This window comes from Setaria italica, chromosome II, assembly GCF_000263155.2.
Source record: "Setaria italica strain Yugu1 chromosome II, Setaria_italica_v2.0, whole genome shotgun sequence".
NCBI lineage: Eukaryota > Viridiplantae > Streptophyta > Magnoliopsida > Poales > Poaceae > Setaria > Setaria italica.
The window spans coordinates 21,721,298-21,729,480 of NC_028451.1; positions in this window are offsets into that span (position 1 = coordinate 21,721,298).

An 8,183-nucleotide genomic window follows, 5' to 3' on the forward strand; every position below is an offset into this window, starting at 1 on the left:
TTTCATTCCTTTATTAATGTGGTTAAATGCGTACACTAACATCTTGCTGTTGTTTCAGTCTGAAAACCGTGTTCCCCCAACACACAGCCGGAGTGGCCGGCCGATAGAGGACCATCATCCATACACCACCTTTCCCCTTATCGGCTACAATGCCCCTTCCGTGGATGTGATCGCTGGCCGATCGAAGCAAGCGTAGAAGAAGGTTACCAAGAAGACCAGTCGCCGAGTACGAGCTCGTATAGAATTGCCTGATCCTCCTATGATCATATCGGCAGAAACTTTGGCCGCACCGCCCCTTCCAGCCGCTGGAGAAGTAGATACTCAAGTCGTTACGCAAGCTGGGGCAGCCGCTGCATCATTACTGGTGGAGGCCATGCAGGTAAACTTGTTGTCCAATCCTACCGATTGCCATCCCTATACTGACTCATCTTATTTTAGACTGCACAAATCACCTCTGTGGACCCACAACAATCGGCAGCAACCCAATCGGTCATCGACACACCAACGCTTCCATCTGCCGAGGTATACTACCCTTCAACCGATTCTCCTAGTATTTGAATGATGTTCTTATTCAATCTTTTGTCACAGGTTACCGGCACACTAAGCGCCCCACCTAATCAACCACTAGTTATCTTTCGGGAAGCTGGCCTGAGCAAAGCACCAATTATTGTGGAGTCTTCTTCGTCTGACGAACCAATGGTACCAGCCCCTGAATCGAGGGTAACGGCCTCTCAAACGCAGTTTGAAGAAATCTGTTTCAAGGAGGTAAGAGATTTCTCACCCTTACTCGGCCGATTTGCTATCACCATCGGCTGATTTGTTTTTCTTCTTGACTCATTATTTTCCAGGAACAGGACACCCCCAACAACAGTCTTTTCTCATTTGCGGTCGCACTCTCCGATGATGAGGAAGTCGCCTCTCGTCAGGTCACTTTGAGCTCCATCCCTGATGACGTTCGTGCCAAACTTGCAAGCATCCGATCCCTTCTTCAAGAGGACATCGGCCGATTGGTAGAAGATGCCTCGCCGATTCGGCAACTTTTTGGTGACGTCAGCGGGCGAGTACCAGAAGAAGCGGAAGAGGCCTTGGCGCCGGCCGCGTATATTGAGTCAATGAGGATTCCGGTCTTTAGGGCCCTGCACCACATGGCCGATCGCGCCAAGTTGACCAAGACTCGTGAAGAAAAAGACACGTACAAGCGTCAAGCTCAAGAGGTGCATCAACGGATTCACTTTCTGGAAGACTCTCGCCCGGGGATCGTCGGCACGATAGATCGCCTTAAGCGTCGAAGAGCAGAGCTTGCCAAGGAGATGGAGCAGGTGACCAAAGCAATAGACGCTGAAGAGAAGAGGCTTCAGGAACTCCCTTCCGTCATCGCCGATCTGAAACAGGAGAGGCAGCACCTGGCTCACGAAGCCCTCAAACTACACCGCCATATGTCAGAAGTCCCCGGATCGGCAGAGGATGACCAACAGGTCCTGGACTCTGCCGATCAGATCCGGCACCGAGCGATCGCAGCTATCAACGCCCTTCTGGGTAACCTGTAAAAGTACTGGCAGTTCTTGTACGAAATTAATAACCCCTTTGACCGTCCTTCGCGGTGCCCCCTTATTTATTACCTTTTTCACTTCCGATGGGACGCGCCTTACCAAACATCCACGCCTTCTTTTCTTATAAACGCCAGCCTAGGTCCCCGTTCTGAGAGTACCTATCTAGCTCGGCTTCATCTTCCCCGACTTGTTCTCGTCGGTGCGCTTTTCAGTCATGTCTTCTTCATCCTCTACCTTTTCCTCTGTTAATCAGGTAAAATATTTGCCTTCATTCTCTTCCTCAGTTTAACTCCTCCGAAGGGAACCACATTTTCGGCGGCTATATGTATATTGTTGCTTTTCGCAGCCGCGGCGCCTTAGCCCTGAGCTCGAACAAGCCATCGGACTCGTGCACTCTGACAAACCGTTGTCGCAAGAAGACAAGGATTTAATCAGGGCTCATCGCGACGAACTCCAAGAGCACGTCCCTGCTGACATCCGACGGATCTGGGACTTTCTTGACGGCAACGACCACCAGCGCCCTCAAGCCGACAGAAGTCACGCGCTTCCTCATCAAATCGTCCTTGAAGATGCAGCAGCAGGAACATCACGCCCGGTAATGGACCGGAGTCATCCTCTCCCCCGTCAAGTCGAAGCGGAGGCTACGATGAAAGAGATAGAAGAACAGTACATCCGTCTTCTGATAGAACTAGGTCGGGCTGAGAGAGGGCTTAAGAAAAGGCGTGGTTAATTATTTTTTGTTCTAAGGGCGACTTGTACCGTGTCGGCCGTGTAACCCATCGTCCGTACCGAATAAAATATATCGGCCGATTTGGACGATTACGTCCTTTCTCTAGACGATTCCTTTCGTATCGGCTGTGTGCTTGTTCATCGTGGTTGACCCTTATGCTCCGACCCATATACTAGGGTAGTACCTTTTCAAGTATCTTCCGTTCAGAGCCCTAGTAAACTCTTCTCCTTCGATCGTTTCCAGAATATAAGCGTTTCCTGGAGCACATCTGCCGATTTTATACGGCCCTTCCCACGTAGGGGACCACTTACCGAATTTAGGATCTTTCGACCCGATCGGCAACACTAACTTCCATACCAGGTCCCCGGAGAGAATTGTTTGAATTTGACCTTCTTATCATACCACCTGGCCACTTTCTTCTTATTTTCTTCGATGCTTATCAAAGCTCTCAATCGTTGGCCAGCCAAGTCATGAAGTTCCCTTTTCATGAGTGAGGAGTAGTCGTCGGCCACCAACTGGTCCTGGAGCGAAGTGCGTCTCGACCCTGCCCTCAATTCCCATGGTAGTACCGCCTCGTGACCGTACACCAACTGATAAGGGGACATCTTGGTGGCCCCATGGCAAGCCATCCTGTATGCCCATAGGGCTTCAGTCAGACATAAATGCCATTTTTCGGCTGTTCCTCTATCTTCCTCTTGATTAACTTAATTATCCCTTTGTTGGAAGCTTCGGCCTGGCCATTAGCTTGAGCATAATACGGAGAGGAGTTTAACAATTTGATTCCCATGTCGGCCGTGAACTCCTCGAATTCTCCTGATGTAAACATCGTCCCTTGATCGGTCGTGATAGTCTGGGGGATACCGAAACGGTAGACGATATGGTCCCTTACAAAGTCAACCATAGCAGCCGATGTTACGACCTTTAACGAAATTGCCTCCACCCATTTGGTGAAATAATCAGTAGCCACCAGAATGAACTTGTGCCCTTTGCTTGACAGAGGATAAATTTGGCCGATGAGGTCTATCCCCCAACCTCTGAACGGCCATGGTTTGATAATGGGATTCATGGTCGATGCGGGCGCACGTTGGACATTCCCGTATTTCTGACAATCCTGGCATCCTTTATAATATTTGAAGCAATCTTCGAGGATCATCGGCCAGTAATACCCATTATTCCTAATCATCCATTTCATCTTGTGTGCCGACTGGTGGGCTCCACACACTCCTTCGTTTATCTCTCCCATCAGAGTCTTGGCCTCCTCCGTTCCTAGACACTTGAGTAGGACGCCATCGATTGTTCGGTAGAACAAGTCGTCTTCCAGTAACACATATTTGGTAGCATGGAAACGTACCCGCCGATCCACTTTCTTAGATGGATCTTTCATGTAATCGGCAATCTCCTTTCGCCAGTCATTGGCCGCGAGCTCTAGAGCCATAGCGCCTTGAATCGGCCGATACCCAGATGCGTGCTGGGCGAGCTTGTTGGCATCCTCGTTGTGATTCCTTGGGATGTGCTCAATAACTGCAGACTTGAATTTTTTCAGAAGCTGCAAGCAATCTTCGTAATAAATTCTCAACACATCGTCCTTGCACTCGGACCTCCCTGTTAATTGATCCACGATAAGCATGGAATCTCCAAAAATTTTGACAGAATTAGCCTTGACCTCCCTTAATAATTGTAACCCTTTCAGTACAGCTCGGTACTCTGCTTGATTGTTAGTGGCGGACGCTTCTATTGGCAGAGAGAAATCATAGCTTGCCCCCCGAGGCGATATGAGGACGATGCCGATTCCTGATCCAGCCCCACATGACGATCCATCAAAGTATAAGGTCCAAGGTACTGGTTCCACGAAGGTAGTCTCTGGTCCGCAGTGTTGGGCAACGAAATCGGCCATGACCTGACCCTTAATGGCCTTTGCCGATTCATATCGAAGGTCAAACTCCGACAAAGCCAAGATCCATTTTCCGATTCGTCCCTTCAAAATCGGCAATGACAGCACGTATTTTACCATGTCATCCTTGCATACGACCACACATTCCGCTGATAGCAAATAGTGTCTGAGTTTGGTGCATGAGAAGTAAAGGCATAGGCACAACCGCTCTACTGGAGGATACCTTGTTTCGGCGTCCAGAAGTCTTCTACTGACATAATAAATTACCTGTTCCTTTCCCTCGAACTCCTGGACCAGAGCCGACCCGATAGCTCGTTCATCGGCTGATAAGTATAGTTTAAACGGCTTACCAGTTTGAGGTGGGACCAATACCGGTGGTGAAACCAAGTACTGCTTGATATCTTCCAATGCCTTGCATTGCTCTTCCCCCCATATGAACTCTTGGTCGGGCTTCAACTTTAATAATGGTGTGAAGGCTTGGATTCGCCCAGACAGATTAGATATGAATCTTCTGATAAAATTTACCTTGCCGATTAGAGATTGCAACTCAGTTTTATTCTGCGGGGCCACGACTTTGTTGATGGCCGCTATGGTCTTCTAATTGATTTCTATTCCTCGCTCATGCACCATGAATCCTAAGAATTGTCCGGTGGATATGCCGAAGGCACACTTATTCGGGTTCATCTTCAGCCCATGTTTCTTAGTGCATTCCAATACCTGTCGTAAATCGGCCAGATGCTCCTGGTGTCCTTTTGATTTGACTACGACGTCGTCGATGTAGATTTCTACTAGTATGCCGATGAGTTTGTGAAATATGTAATTCATGGCTCTCTGATACGTAGCGCCGGCGTTTTTCAAGCCGAAAGTCATTACCACCCACTCGAATAAACCAAGGTGACCCGGGCATCTGAAGGCCGTTTTGGATATGTCCTCTTCGGCCATTAATATCTGATTGTACCCAGCGTTTCCGTCCATGAAACTAATAACCTTGTGTCCTGCGGCGGTGTCTATAAGTACATCGGCCATCGGCATGGGGTATCCATCCATTGGTGTGGCCTGATTGAGATTCCTGAAATCGACGCATACGCGTAGCTTTCCGTTCTTCTTGTATACTGGTACAATGTTGGAGATCCATTCGGCGTAACGGCATTGCCGAATAAATTTTGCTTCGATTAGCCGCGTTATTTCAGCCTTTATGTACGGTAGGATTTTAGGATTACATCGCCGTGCAGGCTGTTGATACGGCCGATACCCCGGCTTTATGGGTAACCGATGCTCAACAATAGATCGGTCTAATCCGGGCATTTCATGGTATTCCCAAGCAAAGCAATCTTTAAATTCTCTTAACAAACTTGTCAATTTACACTTGTATTCCGGATCCAAATTTGCACTAATATATGTTGGCCTTGGTTTGGTGCCATCGCCTAAGTCTATCATTTCTAATGAATCGGCCGACGTGAACCCGTGTCCCAGCTTCCCATCTTCTCGGGCGAACTGATCCATTTAATCTGAGTCTTCGGAGCCGACTGCTCGGATCGGCTGTAGGCCAAAATCGGACACCTTCAGGAAGTCAGTGTCCCATATTCTCCCGGATATGCACTTGATGGTTTTGCAGCTCCACTGCTGCGTGTCGGCTGCCGTGACACTGTATGCGGAATCGACAGTGACCACCTCGATGTTGTTGCCGACCCATTGTACGAGGCATTGATGCATTGTGGACGGGATGCAGCAATTTGCATGTATCCAGTCTTGGCCGAGTAGCATGTTGTAGGACCCCTTGCCATTAATGATAAAGAAAGTAGTAGGAAGGGTCTTACTGCCGATGGTGAGGTCGACACAGAGAGCGCCGCGGGCGGGGGATACGTTGCCTTCGAAGTCCTTGAGCATCATTTCCGTCCTGGTCAGATCGTCATCGCTCTTCCCTAGCTTCCGGAACATGGCGTACGGCATGATGTTAACCGCAGCTCCTTCGTCTACTAGCAATCTGGTGATGGGCCGGCCGTTGACGTGCCCTTTAAGGAACAACGCCTTCAGGTGTAGTCGTTTGGCGTCTTCGGGCTTCTCGAATGTGGCTGTCATTGGCTCCAAAGCCAATTGTGCCATCTGCTCTTCTATTGCCGACATGTTCTGTCGGTCGGTAGGAGTCATGAATTCCATCGGCAGTATGAAAACCATGCCGATATCGGCTGCCGATTCGTCGCCTCCTCTGTCGTTTCTTTTGAGGTGCCATACCTGAGACCTGTCTTTCTCCTGCTGTTCCCATTGGCGGAGACGTTGGATTCTTCGTTTTTGAGACTTGGTCAATCCATCGGGGCACCACCTGGGGTTCACTGGTTTGGTTCGTGGCCTGGCGCGTTCCCATTCTGGTTCGCGTCCTAAAGGGTTCTCGTCTGACACCCGAGCATCGGCCATCTCTTCGAGTCGGTCGTGAATGCCAACCTTGTCTTCTGGCCGGTCATGTCGATCAAATCTGCCCCCCGGCCTATCATTTCGCTCGCGCCTGCCTTCCGACCGGTCATATCGGTCACTTCTGCCCCCAGCCGATCACGTACTGGAGGGCGCCGGTCTTCTTGGTTGCGCCAGTTCTTGCTGATCGGCTCTGATTTCCCATCTCTGGAGCGAGACCTTCTGAACGGCCGATTGTGACGATACGGACCGTTGCACTCAGGGCAATTATCAACCGATGGCAACCTGAGGTTGCTTTCCCAACAGTGGATGAAGAACGAGCATCGCCAATGTTCTTCATGTCGCCGCATCGCCTCTTCCCAGGACCTTGAATGTTCATGTTGCCGTTGATATTTGTTGAGCAGGAATTGGGAAGTAATGGGTCTGCGTGGTTCTCCTGATCCGTCATCATCGTCCTCCATCCGCCGTTTCCCCTTGACGTCTTCAGGCACCGCTTGATTTCTGGGGTCTATGGCGCCGCTCTTTTTAGCCGATTCGGATGTCAGCACCTTGGTTTGGAGCGAATTCTTTCCCGTGTCAACCATGTTAGTGGAGAAGGGGTGCTGGTCGATCTTCATCGGCTTGGCTGGTTTTGTTGGCACTTCAAATTTGAGTCTGCCCTGCTCAATGGCCGACTGTATCTGCTGCCGGAAGATTTTGCAGTCATTCGTATCATGGGAGGTAGCATTATGCCACTTGCAATATTTCATCTTCTTTAGCTGTTCGGCAGAAGGAATCGTATGGTATGGCGAGAGCTTGATCTGTCCTTCCTGGAGGAGGAGATCGAAGATTTTATCAGCCTTTGATGTGTCAAATCCGAACGTTTCCGGCTCCTTCTTTCCGAACGGACATGATATCGGCTTCTTCCCTTTAACCCATTCCGCAAGGCCGATTTTTGTGTCCTCTTCGGTTTCAACCTCTTCTAAGTATGCCACCTTCTTCTGGAAGTTCCTCCGTGGATCGAAAGAACGTACTTCTTGACCAGACAATCGGTGGACGATTTGGCTCAAGCTCTCAAACTCCTATGAGGCGTATTTTTCTTTGATGTGAGGTAGGAGACCTTGGAAGGCTATATCGGCCAACTGTGCATCAGTCAAGGCCAGGGAGTAACACTTATTTCTGATTTCCCTAAACCTCTGTACATATGAGGATATCGGCTCGTCGCTTCTCTACCTGAGGCTGGTCAGATCGGACAGCTTCATCTCATGTACCCCGGCGTAAAAATACTTGTGAAACTGCCTTTCCAGGTCAGCCCACGTAATTATCGAGTTGGGCGGCAATGTAGTGAACCACCGAAAGGCTGACTCAGACAGGGATGATGAGAAAAGGCGCACCCGTAGAGCATCTTGCGCCGCTGCTTCCCCGCATTGGATGATGAATCTATTCACGTGTTCCACGGTTGAGGTGTCATCCAATCCCGAAAACTTGGTGAAATCAGGAACTTGATACCGATGGGGAAACGGCAGTGAGTCGTATGTAGGCGGGTACGGTGTCCTGTATGTGTAGGTCTGCACCTTCGGCTTTAAGCTGAATTGCTCTTGAATCACCTCTACTATGCGTGCCAACC